The sequence below is a fragment of the Podarcis cretensis genome, assembly GCF_951804945.1.
Source record: "Podarcis cretensis genome assembly, chromosome: 14".
Lineage (NCBI taxonomy): Eukaryota > Metazoa > Chordata > Lepidosauria > Squamata > Lacertidae > Podarcis > Podarcis cretensis.
In genome coordinates this window covers 1,316,294-1,335,633 of record NC_137183.1, presented here as the reverse complement: position 1 = coordinate 1,335,633, position 19,340 = coordinate 1,316,294, and the positions used below count along the sequence as shown (strand labels likewise).

Genomic DNA, 19,340 nt, shown 5'->3' with positions numbered 1-19,340 from the left:
GAGGTTTGATTTTGTTTCTTTTTCTTTTAATTAACAGTTCCGTCTTGCTTTGGGGAGGGGTGGATAGCAGCTGCCTGTGAAGCAGAAGCACCCCTTGCCATTGATGTTGATGTGTCTGAGTCATTGGCAGTGAACTGTATGCAAGCTCTGAGAGTTCTTGGTTCCTCAGAAATGGCTGCATTGTAAGGCCAAAGAGACTTTGAACAAATTGGCTGCAAGGTGCAAGAAGATATTATTTCCAAGCTGCTTTGTACTTGGTCAGACTATTTATCTGTCAGGCATGGGGAACATTTGGCTGGTGGGAGTTGTGGTTCAGCAACATCCAGAAGGCCTCTGCAGCCTCGGCTTCTCTGCTCTGACTGCGAGTGGCATCTCCTAACTGCTTCTATTTAATTGGAGATGTCAGGGGTTAAGCCATGGACCTTCTGCATTGTCCTGCTTTTACAACTGCAAATATATCAGACGCAGGTCAGCAAGCAAGAAACAAGAGTTTCTCAGAGAAGCTAACTCTTTATTCAAAGAAACGGCATACAACTCAGCAATACATCCCAGCAAGTTTTGCCCCAGTAGAGCAGCTGCCAGGACTGAGGTTCCCTACCTTCACCCACCTCTAAGCCTCCTACTTTGCCAGAAGTTTCCCAAGCAGTCTCAAACTTCAACGGGGCATCTCCAATCTCTGTTCCACTCTGTGCATCACTCTGTGTGTCCTTGGAGACAAGTGGGGAGGGGAACTTGTCACAGTAGGACAATCTGTATTCTTCTGCAGCCTTTGCCCCACCCCCACCTCTGCTTCAGCCTCTGAGTCAGAACTGCTCTCTGTCACAGGCTCTCCTTGCTCACCAAATCCTGTTGCCCCTTCAGCCTCCAACAACTCCTTCCACTCTTCTCCCTCTGCCCTCTCCCTGGTGTCCCACCACCAGTCCCCTGGCTCTGAGCCTTCCTTCTCTGGGCATGAGGGAGAGATTTGATTCAGTTCACATTTAAAGGCGGAATTGCATACAAACACTTGCATATTATGAGGGGTAGCTCACTTGGTAGAGCATGAAACTCTAAATCTCAGGGTCATAGGTTTAATCCCCACATTGGGCGAAAGATTCCTGCATTGCAGGGGTTGGGCTAGATGACCCTTGTGGCCCTTTCCAACTCTCTTTCTTTGGTTCCATGAGCCTGTACTTCTATTAATTTTGCAGTGCAATTCTCCAACCCAACAATATGTTCAAATATGCATATATAAGGGAGAAATATGTATATTTGAATTGAAACAGACAAGAGTGTCTTATATTAGGAGAATTTCTTGCCTAAAAAATGTGAATCTTAGGCACAACTGGATACAAAAATGTGCATATTTTAATTGTGTACGAAACTGCTGGCAAATTGTCATGAGGATTTTTAAAAAGAAAAATACAATGATGTGCAAATAAGGCAAATGGAAAAATGTGAAACAGAAAGAAACTGAAATTGACAGATTTCTTAGCTATGTCAACCAGTCAAAGGTTTGCTTTATATATTGATTTCCATTGCATTTCATATCTTGCCTTTCTCTTGAGGAGCTCAGCGACGTGCACGTGGTTCTCCCCCTGCCCTCCTAGCTCAGTAGGAGAGCACTTGCTTTGCCCACACCAAGTCCTGGGTTCCATCCCCAAGGACATCTCCAGGTAGGGCTAGGAGGCTTCCCTGTCTGAAATCCTGGAGAATGGCTGCCAGCCAGTGTTGTCAATACTGAGCCATGTGGACCAGTGGCCTGAGCCATACAAAGCAGCGTTCTGTGTCCTCATGTCAGTGACTGGTACAGCATCACTCCATGGGCTTCATAGCCGAGTGGGGATTGAACTGTGGTCCACCAGCTCCTTGTTTGACACATACAGCACACTGGCCTTTTAACTTTCCTCACTTTGCTTAAGACTGTATGGCGCATTCCCTGACCGCTACTCTTCTGCATGGGCGATTTTTGGGCAGAGTTTGGGTGGCCAACTCTCATGGATGCTTTAGTTGAGATACCTGCATTTCAGGGAGTTGGGCTAGATGACCCTCAGGGTCCCTTCCAACTCTACGATTCTGTGATTCTATGATAGTCCAAGAGCCCCATTGCACCAACCCCTGGCAGAGTTTAAAGGTTGCTCTAAAAGGGAAGCCAAGAAAAAAGCATGTATAAGAAGTTATATTTAATAACTAAAAGGGAAGCCAACACAACAGCTGCCTTAGTGAAAGCTTGTCACGTAGCAGCTGATTCTCATTGTTGGTAATGTATAGTGGTACCTCAAGTTACATACGCTTCAGGTTACATACGCTTCAGGTTACAGACTCCGCTAACCCAGAAATAGTGCTTCAGGTTAAGAACTTTGCTTCAGGATAAGAACAGAAATCGTGCTCCGGCGGCCCGGCGGCAGCAGGAGGCCCTATTAGCTAAAGTGGTGCTTCAGGTCAAGATCAGTTTCAGGTTAAGTACAGACCTCTGGAATGAATAAAGTACTTAACCTGAGGTACCACTGTACTTGCATTTTGCAACATGCAACAATGTTCCGCAAGAAGAATGCCACTAAGTGACTTTAACTTACAGGAGCTTTACATTGGATACAGCCTTTACATTTTTAAAATGTACTTATTGTCAAAGCCACCTAAGGGGCACTCCAGGCCTGGCCTGCTCTAGCTGGTGCAGCAGTGGCTAAGAAACAGAGCTGCAGACCAAGAAGTTATCCATTCAAATCCTGCCTCTTCCATTAACTCACCTCTTGATCTTATGCAAGCTGAAGACTCTCAGCCCCACCCCCAATGAGGAGGCTGTAATACTCTGCTGAAAGAATTAGTAGTAGCAGCAGATGTGGTAGTATTTTCTTTATTTTATTTATGAATCATTTCCAATGAAGCATCTTGAAATGATTTCACAATACAATAAAAATATCCATAACACAATTGCATATATAAATGCACACACAAATCCATTATGCAGTAGATACATTACTATAAGATAATGTATGTGAAACACTGAGTATTCAGAGTTATATAAATGTGGAATATTATTACAGTGGTATCTTGTTCTGGAGGTCTGTTCTTAACCTGAAACTGTTCTTAACCTGAAGCACCACTTTAGCTAATGGGGCCTCCTGCTGCTGCCGCGCCGCCGGAGCACAATTTCTGTTCTCATCCTGAAGCAAAGTTTTTAACCTGAGGTACTATTTCTGGGTTAGCGGAGTCTGTAACCTGAAGCCTTTGTAACCTGAAGCATCTGTAACCCGAGGTACCACTGTACTCCTAACACATTCACAGCACAATCCTATGCATATTTATTGAGAAGTAAGCCAAGGGGACTTACTCCCAGGTAAGCTTGAAGAGCCCCTCTTACCTAACCCCACTTAACTGGAATTAAGTGCCACTGAATTACCATAATACTTCTGAGCAGACAGAAGGGTTGCAATGTCAGTAAAGGCAACTGCATGGTTAGACAGAAGGAACTGCTCACTCTCAAGCAGAGGAACGCAGGATTGCTTGCAGACCTGAGGCAGTGCACTGACTGGTAAAAATGCACAGGATCGGCCTGCGGAGAGGTGATTAAACACTTTTACAAAGCTTCCCCAATGCCAGATTCAAATGTTTGGCATCCAATTGACATCTATGCCAGGTGCATTTCACTTCAAAACAACAAGAAGGATTTGCAGGGGAGACGCGGTGAGCAAGGCGGGTGCTTAGTCCTTCCCCTCCTGGCCACTATTGCCCTGAAGCCCCAGAGGGATTAGCACACCTCAGGAATATTGCAAGGGCAGCAGGAGGGAAATGGTCCAATACCCCTTGGCAAGGGAGAGGAGCACCTGGGATTTCCAGATGTGCAGAAATCAGAATATTATTCCCATGGGAAGGGAAAGGAAAGCTTAGCTTTCTAGCAAGAGTGAGGGTGACATCTAGTGGTCCAGAAATAAAATCCACCTCGCCATCTCCAGGTAGCCTTTTGGATAGTTGCTTTGAAGAAGCATTCCATTTTTAAAAATCATGTCAGTATATTATCCAAATGAGTAATATAATAAAGAAATCAGGGTTTGTTTCTCTGAAAAAGGTTCTTTAGCCTTCAGGCAGAATACAGCTTGTGAAAAAGAACTAGCAGAAGCTGTGAAATGGAGCCTTATAGCAGGATTTTGCCACTGATGTTCTTGTTAGAGGTGAACTGTTATCCCTTTGCTTTCACAGCTTTTCCTACTACTGGGAGGGGAAATAGCAATTTTCAGGCAAAAATTATGCTTCTGCATAATTGCATAACAAACTTCTGCAAATATAAGGCAGAACCTAGGGAACCTCAATCCTGGGGACCAAATGCACTCCCCCCCCCAGCCTCTCTATTGGCCGATCCAAACCTCTGCTTGTCCCACCGCTTTCACCCAGGGAAACCTGCTCTTTGGGGCTGAAGAGTGGGTTTTCCCTGGGAAAGTGGCAGGACAAGCGGAAAACCACTTGGACCCAGTGGCTAGGAAGGGGGGTGCAGGCCACCCCAGGTGTCATCACTGAGGAGGGTGACAAAAAATAGCCCCGGCACCCACCGCACGCCCCTTCCTATGCCACTGCAGGCGCACTCTCCCCTCGCGTGATTTCCAGAAATCAGAAGCATTACTGCCTCCAACTTTGCAGGCAGAGCATAGCCTTTCTGGCTAGTAGCCTTTGACTGCCCTCTCCTCCATGAATCTGCCTAAGCTGCCTCCTCCTCTCCGTCTCCCTCGCCTGCTCACTTTGGAGGAAAACCGCTTCCCTCCGCAGGAACCAGGAGAGTCCCTGCGCGGCCAGCCGGGCAGAGAGCGAGGCTGCCCCCGGAGCCAGGAGGGGCGGCAGGGATCTTCCTGCCAGGTTTCAGCCGCCTGGAAAACCTTCCAAGGCTTGATTGGGTTGAAATGGGCTGAGGCTGTTTGGGACGGGTTTCCATGAGGGCTGCTTTTCTGGTATTGTCGGGGGCGGTGTGGGAGTGAGTTAATACGTTTGGTGGGTCTGGGTTGCTCTGGGTTTTATCACTGCAAGGTGGAAGCCGCCTTTGGAGGCTCTTTGCCCTAAAAAGCGGCTTTTGAATCTCTGTAATAAGCCAGAAACCCACAAGCCAGCCCCATTTCTTCCCCTCTCCATAAGCGGGCTGCATTCCTCTCCCTGGCTCCTATGGGAGGGAGCAAGAGCAATGGGGGGAGGGCTCTGGGAATGTTTGGAGGTCTACACTTAGGTGATCATGAAGGCACAGGGGTAGCTAGGTGAGGCAGGGGGCACTGGGTGCCACACCGTGGGGCCCGCAGCGTGCCTGAGCCACGCGTCTCTCCTGAGGGGGAGGCAGCGGGCGGACTGCCTGCAAGCTCCACACTGCTTTTTCGAGTAGCGCGGGGCTTGCGTCTGCCCACCGCCTCAGCCGCCCTACAGCTGAGGCTCGCCCTGCCCCCATGGGCGGCTCATTCCACCTCCGGCTGCAGGGCATGTGTGCCACCCCGGGCACCTGAGCAGCTAGCTACACTGCTGCTTGGGCCCATGTTTTGCAGGCATGGGACTAGCAGCAGCAGCTTTATTTATTTATTTAAATTTTATTTGTTCATTAAATTTATATCCCATCCTTCCTCCTAAAGGCATTCAAGGTAGAAAACACCAAGCAACAAAGTAATAAAAATAATAAAAACATATTTAAAACAGTTCCAATACAGATGCAGACTGGGAAAGATCTCTCTTTGACACACTTCTTGGAACAACGCCTGTTGCTTGCCTAGATGGGGGTGTAAGCAGAAACCTCTGACTTTTGCATGGCTGGTAAGTAGCCTGTTCTATAAAGGGAAGAGTCACAACAATTGCCTCAACCACATCCGCCTCTGGCCCTGCCCACCCCTCAGATGCTGTCACCATGGGCATGTGAACCTGACAAGTGCACTGTGGCACCACCGGGCTGGAGTTCACACCCAGGCACTTGCCAAGGCCAAAGGACATCCCAAAGGACCCAACGTCAAGGCAGTGTAGGGTGGCAAAGAGTGCCCTTAACCCAATCGTGCCTCAGGTATTTGCCCCACCAGATCTTAACTTGTCTTTCCTGCCCAAAATGAAAGCCAACTAAACCAGTCCAGAACACCAATCCAAAAACAGGACTCCCAGCAGAATGGCATCAGCAAAAAAAGAGGAGTGAGTCCCCAGGCCAACTGGGGGCTTTCAAAAAAAATCCAATACAGCCCCCAAGCAGGGTGTAAGGGAAGGGTGGGTCCACATCTGGAAGGCCACAGGTTCTTGAGGGAGGCATGCATGCACACCATACATTAAAAGCACTATGATACCACTTTAAACAGTCTTGGCTTCACCCCCAAGAATTCTGGGAGCTGTAGTTCATTAAGGGCACTGAGTGCTGTTATGATAGGGTGGCCAACTTTCTGTGGGCAATCTTCCAAAGCTCAACAACTTTCCCCGAAAAAGCTCAAAAACCTTTTGTGTCTGATTTATGGCAACCCTGTTATGAGATCCCCTTATTACGCCTCTGGAGCTACAATTCCCAGAGTGGTTTAACAATCAATTCCTCTTCACAGGGAACCCTGAAACTTTAGCTCTGTGAGCCAAAACAGGGATCTCCTAGCAACCCGAATTCTCTGGGGGAAGCCAAGACTGTTTATGGCCTATTCCTGACTGAGGCTGAGAGATCAAGGACACTCGTCCATGGCCACTGGCTTTATAGTTAGTGTGGACATAGACATCAAGCCAGAATTTCCACATCTGTAGCTAACATTCGATCCATGGCATTACTCAAGATCTCTCTTTCTTTGGCACAGCATAAATTGCTTGCACATTCTCTCCAGGTTGCATTCCAGGATCGGATTTGCTCTCTGGTAAAGAATAGTGGGTACGCTGTGGGTTAAACCACAGAGCCTAGGGCTTGCCAATCAGAAGGTTGGCGGTTCAAATCCCCGCAACGGGGTGAGCTCCCGTTGCTCGGTCCCTGCTCCTGCCAACCTAGCAGTTCGAAAGCACCTCAAAGTGCAAGTAGATAAATAGGTACCGCTCCGGCGGGAAGGTAAACGGTGTTTCTGTGTGCTGATCTGGTTCGCCAGAAGCGGCTTGGTTGTGCTGGCCACATGACCCGGAGGCTGTGCTTGGCCAATAGAGCGAGATGAGCACTGCAACCCCGGAGTCGGCCACGACTGGACCTAGTGGTCAGGGGTCCCTTTACCTTTACCTTAAAGAATAGAGACTATCTGGGTTCACACCAGGATTCATCGCGAGTGAATACACAACTTCATTCCCATCTATGTCATTGCGGCTGGAAACGGCATATGGGGAGCCTGTAAGGGGGAAAGGGGGAAAGACTCAGATGAGTTTTCAATCCTATCCTACAATGTTATGTCAAGGGATTTTTAAGATGGAAAGTTCAACTAATGCACCACTAATGGATGCACCACTTTAGAACCAAGCTATGCACCTACAACTAACATAGGGCAAAGTCCTTTCTAAATTCTACCATTTTATACTAAAGGTAAGCAAATGGTTTTGTATGTTACTTTTATTTTATTTTCCTTTTATTTTATATTTATTTTTAATTTTATTTAATTTCATCCAAGGATCATAGGGCAGTTTACAATATCTTTCTTTTCCAGTGTTACATTCAAAATTTCTGTGTTGAACGAATTGGATAAATAATAATAATAATAATAATAATGCGAGTCCTACTCAGTGTAGCCCCAATAAACTGAATAAACCTAAGTTAGTCATGCTCATTAACTTCAGCAGGTCAACCCTAAGTAGGACAAACATTAGATCCTACCCTATGTACTGTTTGTTGTGTTCTGTGTGATGTTGATCTATGTCTGCTGTTGTGTGTTTTTTAAAAATAAAAAGAGTTGTGTGGATTCCCTGCACATAGAAACCAAGCACATCAGGGGGAAATGTCCTAGCCAAATGCTCTCCTTGTGAGTCAGCTTTCTCCATGCATGGATCTTTTATTAGCCTGGCCAGCATGCAGAAATATGAACCCTGACATGATTCAGCTATAGTGATTCAGTCCAGTAAATCCTTGACTCAGCATTCAGTTAAGCCATACTAGAGAAGAACTGATTGAAAGCTTATTGCGTGGCTATTCCCACCCCCCACCCCCCCCACAGGTTGAATAAATAAAGACTACGGACACAAGAATTCAGGTTAATGGGCGAAAATGGCCACAACTTTATTGATTACAGGTAAGAGGGGTATTGGCTTTAGGCATTGGCCCCTAAGAGACTATCCGGTCTAACCGGGAAGGGTTAAGCACCAACAGGGGGAGCCACCCGAGATGCATATCCCTGGGCGCTCCCCAAGGGGTTACTGCTCGGGGGCGCGCTTTAGGCCCTAGCCTCCGTAGGTTTCGGACGAGGCGACGCCCCTCGGAGACCTTTAACGAACTACCCTTCAAGCCTTGGGGGAGGTGATGGCAATCCTCCCCCCCCCCCAACCTCATTTGCATGACAATACCCCGGCCAATGCCTAACCGCCACCCGAGCCGGCCTCACCGGCTCGCCGCCAATACCCTCAGACCTGTAACCAATCCCTCACTCCTTGACAAATGTCGGCCAACCAAATGTCATTACCTGCATCAGAGAGATGCACGCCATCCCAGCGATAGAGTGTTTCCTTGCTAAACTGGATGCATGGGTGCTTTATGACACACCCGCCCATAGCAACCACTCTACGCGCCACTGAGCGCTCCACGATCCTCCTGGCTCTATCCACAGCCACGGGATTCTCAGCGTCCCGCCAACACCGCCTTTCCAGCAAAGATGACCAAATTATTGTAATGTTTGAATGGGCAGTATGCAGGACCTCCAGGTCATTGATAATGTTCCACATTAAGTCTACCCCTTTCCTATAAGCCAGGTCGTTCTCGCCCAGTTGGATGACCAAGGCGTCGGGTACGCCTTCAGCTGCAATTCTACCGGTTAGTGTCGGGAAGAATTCATCCCAGCACATTCCGCGCCTAGCAAACCACGACACTTTGACGTTGCTGGGAAGTAGCAGGTCAGCACCCCAGCCCTTCATATCTGCTCGCCGTTTAGCCCAGTGAACAATACTGTGGCCGATGATCCACAGGCGTACCACCCCGTTGCCTGGAATAAGAGAAAGAGAGGGCCAGGTCAGTGGGGTAAGAGGGGGAGGAATAAGGAGGAATTAAAGCGACTTCCGGATGTAACCCTTGTAAGCGTTGGACTTCCACCGCCCCATTTCCATTATCCTTTCAGCAGGTAAACCCATATGGGCAGCGGTGGTCGCCGCCCCGATGCGAAAGGAGTGTGCGGCGTATTCTTCATGCGGGAGACCAATGGCCACGATCGCCTTGCGCATGACCCTCGTGAACTGATGTCTTGACAAGAAAGAACCGTCGGAATGTACAAAGAAGGGGCCGTTTGATTTTGATCTTAAGCAGAGATATTTTCTGGCATCTTTCACCGGGCAGGGGCCAGCCTTCTGAGTTGCCTGAAGGCGAATCATGGCCCCTCTGCCCACTTGATCGGTCTTGGAGCTGCGAATTTTTAAAATCACGTGCGAGCTAGCTACGGTTACATCCTCGCACAGTAGTCCCCTATTGTTCCCGGCTGGGCGGTCTTCGCAGACCACCTCGCCTATGCGCAAAGCGCCAAAGAAGGTGAAGGAAAATGCTGTGGAGAATAACCTGGCTTCATATTTGGACCAACAGATGACCCTGAGCTTCTTACGGATTTGCATGAGTAAGTCAAATGTTATGGGCCTTCTACTATCAGGGCAAGGAGGCCGACACCTGCGCCAACCTTCCAGCATTTTCCGCACCACAAAGTGTGCACAGGGATCCACAGAGAAAAGAGCTTTTGAGAAGAATGATATCGCAGCTGAATGGATATTGAGGGTTTTGGGGGCCCGGCCTAGATCACGGAGGTGAACCATATATTCTATAACCTCGGACTTGGAGGGCGGCCTGCCCAGCTTAAACCGTTCCTTTTTTTGCGAAAGGATGTAAAATCCGACCACGCCTTATTGTATGATCTTAGGGTTGACGGTGCAACAGCTGACAATACTCCCTTTATTGCTTCTCGTTGCCAATACTCCAGAGGTGCTCCGGAAACGGTTGCGGCAGCAGCTGCACATCCGGCGCCAATGAGCGAAAGCGCTCCATCTGGAAACGAGATAGAGCGTCAGCGATGTTGTTATCAACACCCGATACAAACCTAGCAGAGGCGTGAAGATTTATCCGGAGGCAGGAAAGGACAAAGTACCGTAGCAGCGACGCTACCCTGGGGGAATGTGAGGACTGCTTATTCAGAACCGACACCACTGCTTGGTTGTCCGTCCAGAAACACACCCTATGGTCCTTGAAATGTTCAGCCCAGATGTGAATTGCAACTAAGATAGGGAAGAATTCCAGGAATGTCAAATCACGTAGTATTGATTTCCCCTGCCACGAAGGAGGTCATCGTTGAGCACACCATTGCCCCCTAAAATAGACCCTGAAGCCCAGCGACCCGGCTGCGTCAGAATGCACCTGGAAATCTGACTGCAGGGACATGCAATCCTGCCACAATGAGAAGCCATTATAACCATCCAAGAATTGCAACCAAACCCGGAGATCTGCCTTTACCGTCTTAGATAGGCGAACCCTATGATGTGGAGACCGTAAACCCGAGGACAGCCTTGCTAGCTGACCGCAAAAGGGGCGACCGGGGGATACTACTCGACAGGCGAAATTGAGGTGACCCAGTAGTGATTGAATTTGTCTCAGTGTGACCTTCTTTAAAGGCAGCATCTGTGCGATAAGTTCTCTTAGGGCCTCTAACTTCTCGGCCGGTAGGCGTGAAGTTTGAGTAAGGGTGTCGAGTTCAATGCCCAGGTAAGTCAAGGTGGTGACCGGGCCCTCCGTCTTCTCGTTTGCTAAAGGGACCCCCAGCTCCTTCGCCAATGATTCGAAGGCCTGAAGCAGGGTCTTGCAATCGCTCGCGTTGCTCTCCACCAGAATAAAATCATCCAAATAATGCCCCACACCTTCGAAACCAGTTTTAAATTTCAGGGCCCATTCCAAGAAGGTGCTAAAGGCCTCAAAAGCGGCGCAGGCGATCGAGCACCCCATAGGCATTGCCTTATCGATGAAGAAAGCGCCCTGGAATTTAAAACCTAGCCAACGATAGTCCTCTGGGTGAACTGGGAGAAGGCGAAAGGCGGACTCTATGTCGCATTTTGCCATGAAGGCGCCCCTACCAAATCCCCTGACCAAGTTAACTGCTTGATCAAAGGATGCATACTTCACCGTGCACATTTCTTGAGGGATGGCATCATTAACTGAAGCCCCTTTGGGGTACGAAAGGTTGTGTATCATTCGAAATTCCCCAGGAGCCTTTTTTGGGCCGATGCCCAGCGGTGAAATATGCAGCCCATCAATGGGTGGTACAACGAAGGGACCGGCCACCCTCCCGGCGACAATCTCCTTATGGATCTTTTTAAAGGCAATGTCGGGTCTCTCTAAGACTGATTTCTGATTTGGGGGGCAACCAGCATTGGGTGTGAAGACGACCGGAATTCTAAACCCCTGGGAAAACCCTTCACCTAGAAGACGGGCAGCTTGCTTATTAGGGTATAGATTCAGCAGTGTTCTTGAGGGCTGTAATTTTATCGGAGAGTGCGCTAGGCCTAGGGACAAATTAGAAGCGATTTCCAGCCGGCCCTTGTGCGGGTCCTGAAGGTCCAGCGGGGGCACCCTGGTTTCCCTGATTGAGGTGACCCCGGCCTCCACGAAAGGGCTGTTGTTTCCCTTTGAAGCAGCTGATGGCAGGGTGGCTGCCTAAGCACCTATCACACTCGTGTAAGTACTTACAGGCAGTGCGCTGACATGCTCCCTTATTGAAATCCCAGCACCGTCTACGGCGTTTTGCCTCCACCTTACCAGACTTTGGCTGATCATGGGTTTTCTTTTCGATGTTCGTCCCCACGTGCTCCATCCAATAGTTATTGTCCCTCTGGTCCCAGCGCGTTGAAGACAGCAGCGAGGCATTCCTCCGGAAGTCCTCATCGTACGAGATGGCAGCTTCATCTCCCGCCAGCTCCCGCACCCTCCTCACATGCGCAATGTAGGACCCGAGGTGCATGCCACGTTTAGGATAACCCCCCGACACTACCGCCATAAAGACCTGGTAGCCGTTAAGCCAGTTCTCGAACGTGCGCTCGACCCGAGGAGTCCTGTATCTTTTCCTCCCGTAATATCTCCTTTTCTCCCCTTTACCCTTAATTTGTGTCGGGGGCAGCAACGTGAACATGTCTACGTAGTCGCCATTCAATATCTTATCCCTCTTCCTCTTAGTGAGGTGGTTACCCAAGATAAAGTCAGTGGAAGACTTTAACATCCTCAACTAGGGCCCCATCTTTCCACTCAAGGGTGCCATTGAAGATTTTCCGGTGCGAATTGGCCCTCCTTTCGTGAACCCACAGGGGGACACCTGTCTCTTCGCCCTCCCCCCAATAAGTCTCCATTGGCGCATCACTATCCCCCTCAGATGAAGAAGTACCTGTCTCTTCCTCGGAGTCTGATGGGTCCCTCCTCCTGCTCTTCTTAGACAGATGCTTCTTCTTAGCCTTCCGCTTCCCACCCCGAGAGCGGCCGTCTCACGGTGCAGGGTCATTGGCAGCGGTGGCTGCCTGCTGTGGGGGCAGCTCCTCCTCCGATGATGACCCCTCCGAAGAGCTCGGCTGGGCCGGGTTGTCCTGAAAAACACTCGGGACATCGATTACCTCCTGTCGTGCCACTGCTGGGGTGGCCACCGACGGCCCGGACTTCTGAGTTTTAGCCTTAGACTTATGAGCGGTCGCCTTTCCCTTCTGTGCCCCTGATTTAGACTTCTGCGCGCGCGCAGTTTGCAGACGTGTCTGAGGCCTGTTTGAGGCCTGGCGATCTGTGCTAGCCCCACTTGTAGAGGGACCTGCTTGTCCCTGCTGGCTGGGGGGGGTGTCAGGTATACAGTCCTGAGACACCTCTACTATGTTTGGTGAGGGGGTCACCGGGGACCTGCATTGTGCGTAGAAGGATTGAAGCGCAGAGAACAGTTGCGCCAGTGCCTGTGGGTTGCAAGGTGCCACGGGCACCAGCGCACTGCCCAGGAGCGGTGCTTGGGCATTGCCATTGCCCTCCATGCTACCCCAAATCTGTGTGTTGTACAGACTAAATACAGACTATATACCGACTATAAGCAGGTTGGGTTAACCACCTTTAGTAGGTATGTGTGTGTGCGTGAGATATATGTAGGTATGCATATGTGTGCTAAAAAATAATAGTCCTAATAATAATAATAATAACTATTTATTATTTTATTTTATTTTATTTTATTTTTATTTATTTCTATTTTATCTTTATATTTAAATTTATTTATTTACTGTTTATCAATTATTAATGTATTATTATTATTATTATTATTATTATTATTTAATTGTATAGTTAGTCCTATTGGTTATGTCCCATAAACGTATTCAAATGATATGGCACTGCCGCTGCTAGAATGCGGTTCCCAGTAAGGCAGCGAGGAAAGCAGTGTACCCTTTAAAACTAGCACAGATTATCCCAATAAAAACCAGATGAGAAAACAGGGGCTACGCGTAGAGGGACAGGAATGCAAAGAAAATAGGCTTTAAGGGGAAAGTAATAAATTCCTATCAAGGCTAGGCAACGAAATGTAATCCAATTTTATATAATACCTGGTAATTATATGTTATATATAATCAGGCAACCGCAATGGGAATTAGGCAAATACTGTACATCTGCCAGCGATCAGTGGCTGCTGCTGAAAATAAGGGATCTAAATTGCACTACACAAAAGCGCTGCAATTATATTTCTTGCCGCTAGATGGCAGTGTTCGCCAGGAGTTCACTAAAACCCGCTGCTGAAGACGGGAGCCTAGATCTAACAACGCAACCTAAAATAAAAATTTGATGCACACCAAATGCTAAATAAACAGTAGCTGCCAAATGCAGAAGCGATGTAATTTGAATTGTGCACTAGATTAATACTAATTAGCAGTTAGGAGTGTAAGTATAAGGCTGCACAACTCCTGGCTAACCGCGCTGGCAGGGAGTTCCCTGCTGGGGGCTTAGAGGCACGCAGTTAGGAAACCCAGGTATATATATATAAAAAAAAACCTGGAACCACAGGGAATATAAATAAATTCAAAACAAAGGCAAGAATATCTAAAAGTTTTTAAATGCGGTTGCCAGGCCCCTTTCCCTTAAACAAAATGGCTGCCCTAGCCTCAAATGTGGCCTCCCAAGATGGCGACTGGCAGGGGAACAAAGAACACTACACTGCCCTTACTCAAAATGGCCTCCCTGCCTTCACCACGTGGCTTCGCAACAGAGACGCCCGGTAGCTTCTCTAGCAACCGGCAATGGAAAGAGACCCTCCCCCAAGGCACTGCAGACGGGCTGCAAGCGGTGTGCCGGGATTACAATTGTATTAACACTATGAATTAACACCGTTGCAACAGGAGGACCGTGTAGGAAAAGGCTGGGAAGGAAGGAATGCAGGAAGCAACAATGAAAAATACAGGGACAACGGCTGTTAGCAAACCAGCGTAACAGGCAGGATCGCGCAGGAAAGGGTGAAGGGGGGGAAGCGCTATAGAGAGCTCTAGGCGGAGAGGACCAGCCGCCGACGGTAGAACCCTCGGGAAAAAGCGCACGCTTTTCACATAAACGTTACCCGATCCCAGACCTCTGCCGATCCCAACGTCTGCCCCACGATCCCTCTGCTGAACGTTGTGCTTGCGCCGAATCTGCCGCTATGAACCAGGTAAGCTCCTTTTACTTTAGACCCTTGAGTTTCCTCACCAAACTGCAGCTGATGAAGCGGAGAAAAGGGGCGAGCCAGGGTCGCCCCGGCCTTAAGTGGCCTTAGATCGGCCCGCCCCCAACGCCAGCCGATTGGCTGATGCTGTGGACAATGCTAATTAAGGGAATTCCCTGTTTCCCGCGAGGCTGTCGTCAGCGTGAGCCCGCAACCCCTCCCCCTCCTGAGGGTCAGTTCGGTAGTGGCATTAGAATCAATAAGGGTGAACTGCAATATAATGGTGCCGTGTAGCCTTGTCTCCTGTTCCTGGTTCAGGATTCTGGTTACTCAGTCGTGCCATCCTTCAGAATATTGTATGTTCTTGTATGTTTCACCACCTGAATTTAATATGTGAAATGCCCTTGATCAGGTGTGGGGAACCTTTGGCCCTCCAAATGTTGTTGACCTACAACTCTCTCCACGTAGGAGAGAGACTTTCTGCAGGCAATGGCTTTTCCACCTGTCTTGCCCCACCCTCTAGCTCCCTGCCTCCTCTCGCTCCCTGCCTCCAGCCTTTCCCAGACCATGACTTTGAGAACAGCAAAAGCAGCTGGGATGGGAGGAGTTGTGTGTCCTTGTTTGTCAAAGATTTTGTGTGTTTTGTGGTATTTTATGCATTATGGTTTGCTGCTATTTTTCACTGGGCTACAATTTTTTACTTTTTGAATGTTGTCTAGATTTCTACAACTGATTTAGGGTATTTTTGCACTGCTGAATCAGGAAATGGCATCCGTTTCTCTCCATCAGGTCAGGTTTACTGTAAACTGAATGGTGGGCATTGATAAAGGTAAGTACACGTAAATTGCATGTTGCTTCACCATTTTTCAAACTTCAGGGCTTGAACTTCCATTTCTTGGAACTCCTGGAATGCTCAGCGGCAGGGAGGTCTCTCTTCAGAGTCCAACAGTAGTCAGCCATCATGACTGTGTCCCAGCAACCCTGATACCTGGTCTCCATCTCTTTCATGTCCTGATGGAATCTCTCCCCCTGCTCGTCACTCATTGAACCCAGGTTCTCAGGAAACCGGTCCATATGTGAAAATAGGTAGTGCATCTTGACGCTCATATTGCAGCCCAGGTTTCTGAAAGCAGTCAGCATGTTGTTGACAAGTTCTGCATAGTTTCTGGCCTTATTGTTGCCAAGAAAGTTCTTCACTACCAGAACAAATGCCTTCCACGCTTCCAGTTCCACTTCGTTCGTTTGAGAGTCAGTGTGGTGTAGTGGTTAAGAGCGGTGGACTCGTAATCTGGTGAACCAGGTTCACGTCTCCGCTCCTCCACATGCAGCTGCTGGGTGACCTTGGACTAGTCACACTTCTTTGAAGTCTCTCAACCTCACTCACCTCACAGTTTGTTGTGGGGGAGGAAGGGAAAGGAGAATGTTAGCCGCTTTGAGACTCCTTCGGGTAGTGATAAAGCGGGCTATCAAATCCAAATTCTTCTTCTTCTTCTTCTTCTTCTTCTTCTTCTTCTTCTTCTTCTTCTTCGTTCATTGAGTTTCCGAACTCTGGATCTCTGATGAGCTGACGGATCTGAGGACCGTCAAAGATGCCAGCTTTCAACTTCTCCATGGTCAATCCTGGAAAAGCCTGGCACAAGTAAGTGAAGCAGTCACCATCCTTGTCCAGAGCCTTGGTGAACTGCTTGATTAAGCCGAGCTTGATGTGCAGCAGTGGGAAGAGTATTCTGTCTCTGTCCACCAGAGGGTCATTGATGACGATCCTTTCTTTGCAAGGCACCAGTTCCTCCCGCACAGGCCAGTCCTTCTTTGTGTAATGCTGAGCACGGTTCCTACTATTCCACATGCACAGAAAACATGGGTACTTGCTGAAGCCAGACTGTTGTCCCAACAAAAAGTTCACCATCTTCAGGTCAACACAAATAAACCACTTATGCTGATCATAACCAATTTTCTCCAGCACATACTTCACCGCTTCATAGTTCTCCTTCAGTGTACTTGAGTGAGCCAGGGGTATAGAGGCAAACTGGTTGCCGTTGTGTAGCAGAACACATTTCAGTGATCGCTTGCTGCTGTCAATGAACAGTCTCCAATCTTTGGGTTCGTGCTGTGGCACTCCAAGCCTGAGCAGAAGCTGCACAATATCTGCACAGTACACCAAGTCCTTCTCTTCTGAGAAAAAATGAAGGTACTCTTGATGCCTGTTTCGGAAGAAGCTGATGCGAGCACTGTCAGAGAGGAGGTTTTTTTTCCTTCAATCTGGATGCCAACAGTTCAGCAGAGTCCTTCGACAAGCTGAGGTCACGAACTAGATCATTCAACTCCTTCTGGGAAAATGGATGTGGAGCATCATCTTCAAGAACCACTTCTTCTTCATGTCCTTCAACACTGGAGGCATCTTCGTCACTAATGTCAGGAAGTTCTCCGAAGATAGGCACTGGAATTTCATCACAATGAGCTACAGGACGACGTGCTGATTGAAGATTAGGATACTTGAGGCTGCTCCGGTTCTTTCTGTTGATCCCGGCCGCACCAATTTATGGAAGATTTCGAGGTATTATGACTTCAAACTGATCCCTTTTCGACATAATCACCCAGAACTATTGGACCTGAATACTTCTTGTCATTAAAATAATCATTTCCAATCAAAACAATTATTCGACATGGCATTTTACCCCCACCAACTTCTTCTAAAATGCTCCACACAAGCGTACATGTGAACAAAAACATAAAAAAGACATGTGGCCATAGCTCAAAAACTTGACCTGATTGAGCAAAACCAATGTGATTTTTGGATTCAGCACATCAGATTTGTCCTAAATCAACTGAAAAAACGCAGACAACAAATTTGTTGTTGACCAGTGTTATAGATTACATTTATTACAATAAAGAATTACTAAACAGTTTAATTATTATTTGATGTTTGATTTTGCTGTTTACTATTGAATTTTAGTGGATTGTTGAATTTTGCTTTATTTGATGTAGGTTTATTTTAAAGATATTGTGACTATATAGGATCAGATTGTTACTATTAATGTTTGATGTTTTATTATTATGATTATTCTTTGTGCTGGAAACCGCCTAGAGTGGCTGGGCAAGTCAGCCAGATGAGCGGGGTATAAATAAAAAAAAATTATATAATATTATTATCATCAACATCCTTGGCCATTGGCCCTGCTTGCTGGGGCAGATGGGAGTTTAGTTCGGCAAACATCTGGATGTGCAAAACATTTGTCCCAGATGCACAGTCAGAAAGTGCAGACCCACACAGCATGTCATTTCCAATGCCTGCACACAACATGCCTTTGACACCATCGATCATAACATCCTTCTGGGCAGTCCAGAGGAGCTGAGAGCTCGAGGCACTGTCATACAGTGGTTCTGCTCTTTCAAATCAGAACCAGTGAAGGCAGTGAAGGTCCTGTGTGAATGTCTGCAGGCGGTTGGAGCTTTGATGAGAGCTAACAGATTGAGGTTGAATCCTGACAAGACAGAAGTTCTGTTTTGGGGGGGACAGGAGGCAGACAGGTGTGGAGGACTCCCTGATCCTGAATGGGGCAACTGTGCCCCTGAAGGACCAGGTGCGCAGCCTGGGAGTCATTCTGGACTCACAGCTGTCCATGGAGGTGCAGGTTAATTCTGTGTCCAGGGCAGCTGTCTACCAGCTCCATCTGGTACGCAGGCTGAGACCCTACCTGCCCGTGGACTGCATCGCCAGAGTGGTGCATGCTCTGGTTATCTCCCGCTTGGACTACTGCAATGCACTCTACGTGGGGCTGCCTTTGAAGGTGACCTGGAGGTCGGCCAATTGGTGCTAAAAGAGGATAGAACTTTCTTTATGTATGCCACAACAGCAGCAAGAATACTCATCACAAAGTATTGGAAATGAAATATACTCAGAGTCGCAAAGTGATTTCATGCTCTTTATTCAGCTCATAGTGGTGAGGAGGAATGAATGTCCCCTCAAAGTATCTGCTTTATATACATTATTTACACAATGGGCTGCACATGATTGGCTAATTCCGGAATTCTACTGTAAGCCAATCAGGTTGTGGATTCACTTCAATCTGGAGCATGACTGGGTGGTTCCTGCCAACCAATCATACTGCTGCATTGTTCTAGGACCAATCAGACTGCTGCATTCTGAATCCTATTGTTCTAGGACCAATCAGACTGCTGCCTTTTGGATCCTATTGTTCTAGGACCAATCAGACTGCTGCAGTTTGGATCCTATTTGACTCAGTACATAACACCCCTCCCCTCTAAGTTCCAGTCCTGCCCGGGAGGTCGCATTCATAGTCCTCAAGGTACGCTGGCGGCCTACGTGTGCGTTGCGGCCTGGGGTGTTCCCTGGTCCGGGGTTCAGGTTCTGGCTCGTGTTCCAAGGATGCTGGCTGTGATGGGGCTGTTTGGTCTGGCGCAACCGGCTCGCTCAGTCGTGGTTCTGGTTCCGGTGTCCTTTCAGCCTCACGGGTCCTCTCTGTATTTACTGATTCTGCCTCTCCTGCTGGCCCCTGCTGCTCTATGGGCCTCACTGCCCCACTGTTCCCTTGGGACTCCTCTGACCTGTCCTCCTCCTCCTGGTTTTCTCCCGGGAATCGT

General features: G+C 48.2%; 1 long non-coding RNA gene across 1 annotated transcript in view; it reads right to left on the bottom strand.

The window, feature by feature from the left end:
* Positions 1–5,512: 5,512 nt before the first annotated feature.
* Positions 5,513–19,340, bottom strand: part of LOC307203028 — a 42,422-nt gene continuing 28,594 nt past the window's right edge. Inside the window, exons 2-3 of the long non-coding RNA XR_013833075.1 lie at positions 7,151–7,262; positions 5,513–6,802 (exon numbers count right to left, since the gene is read on the bottom strand). This is a non-coding gene — a long non-coding RNA (uncharacterized lncRNA). The remainder of the gene's footprint in view (positions 6,803–7,150; positions 7,263–19,340) is intronic.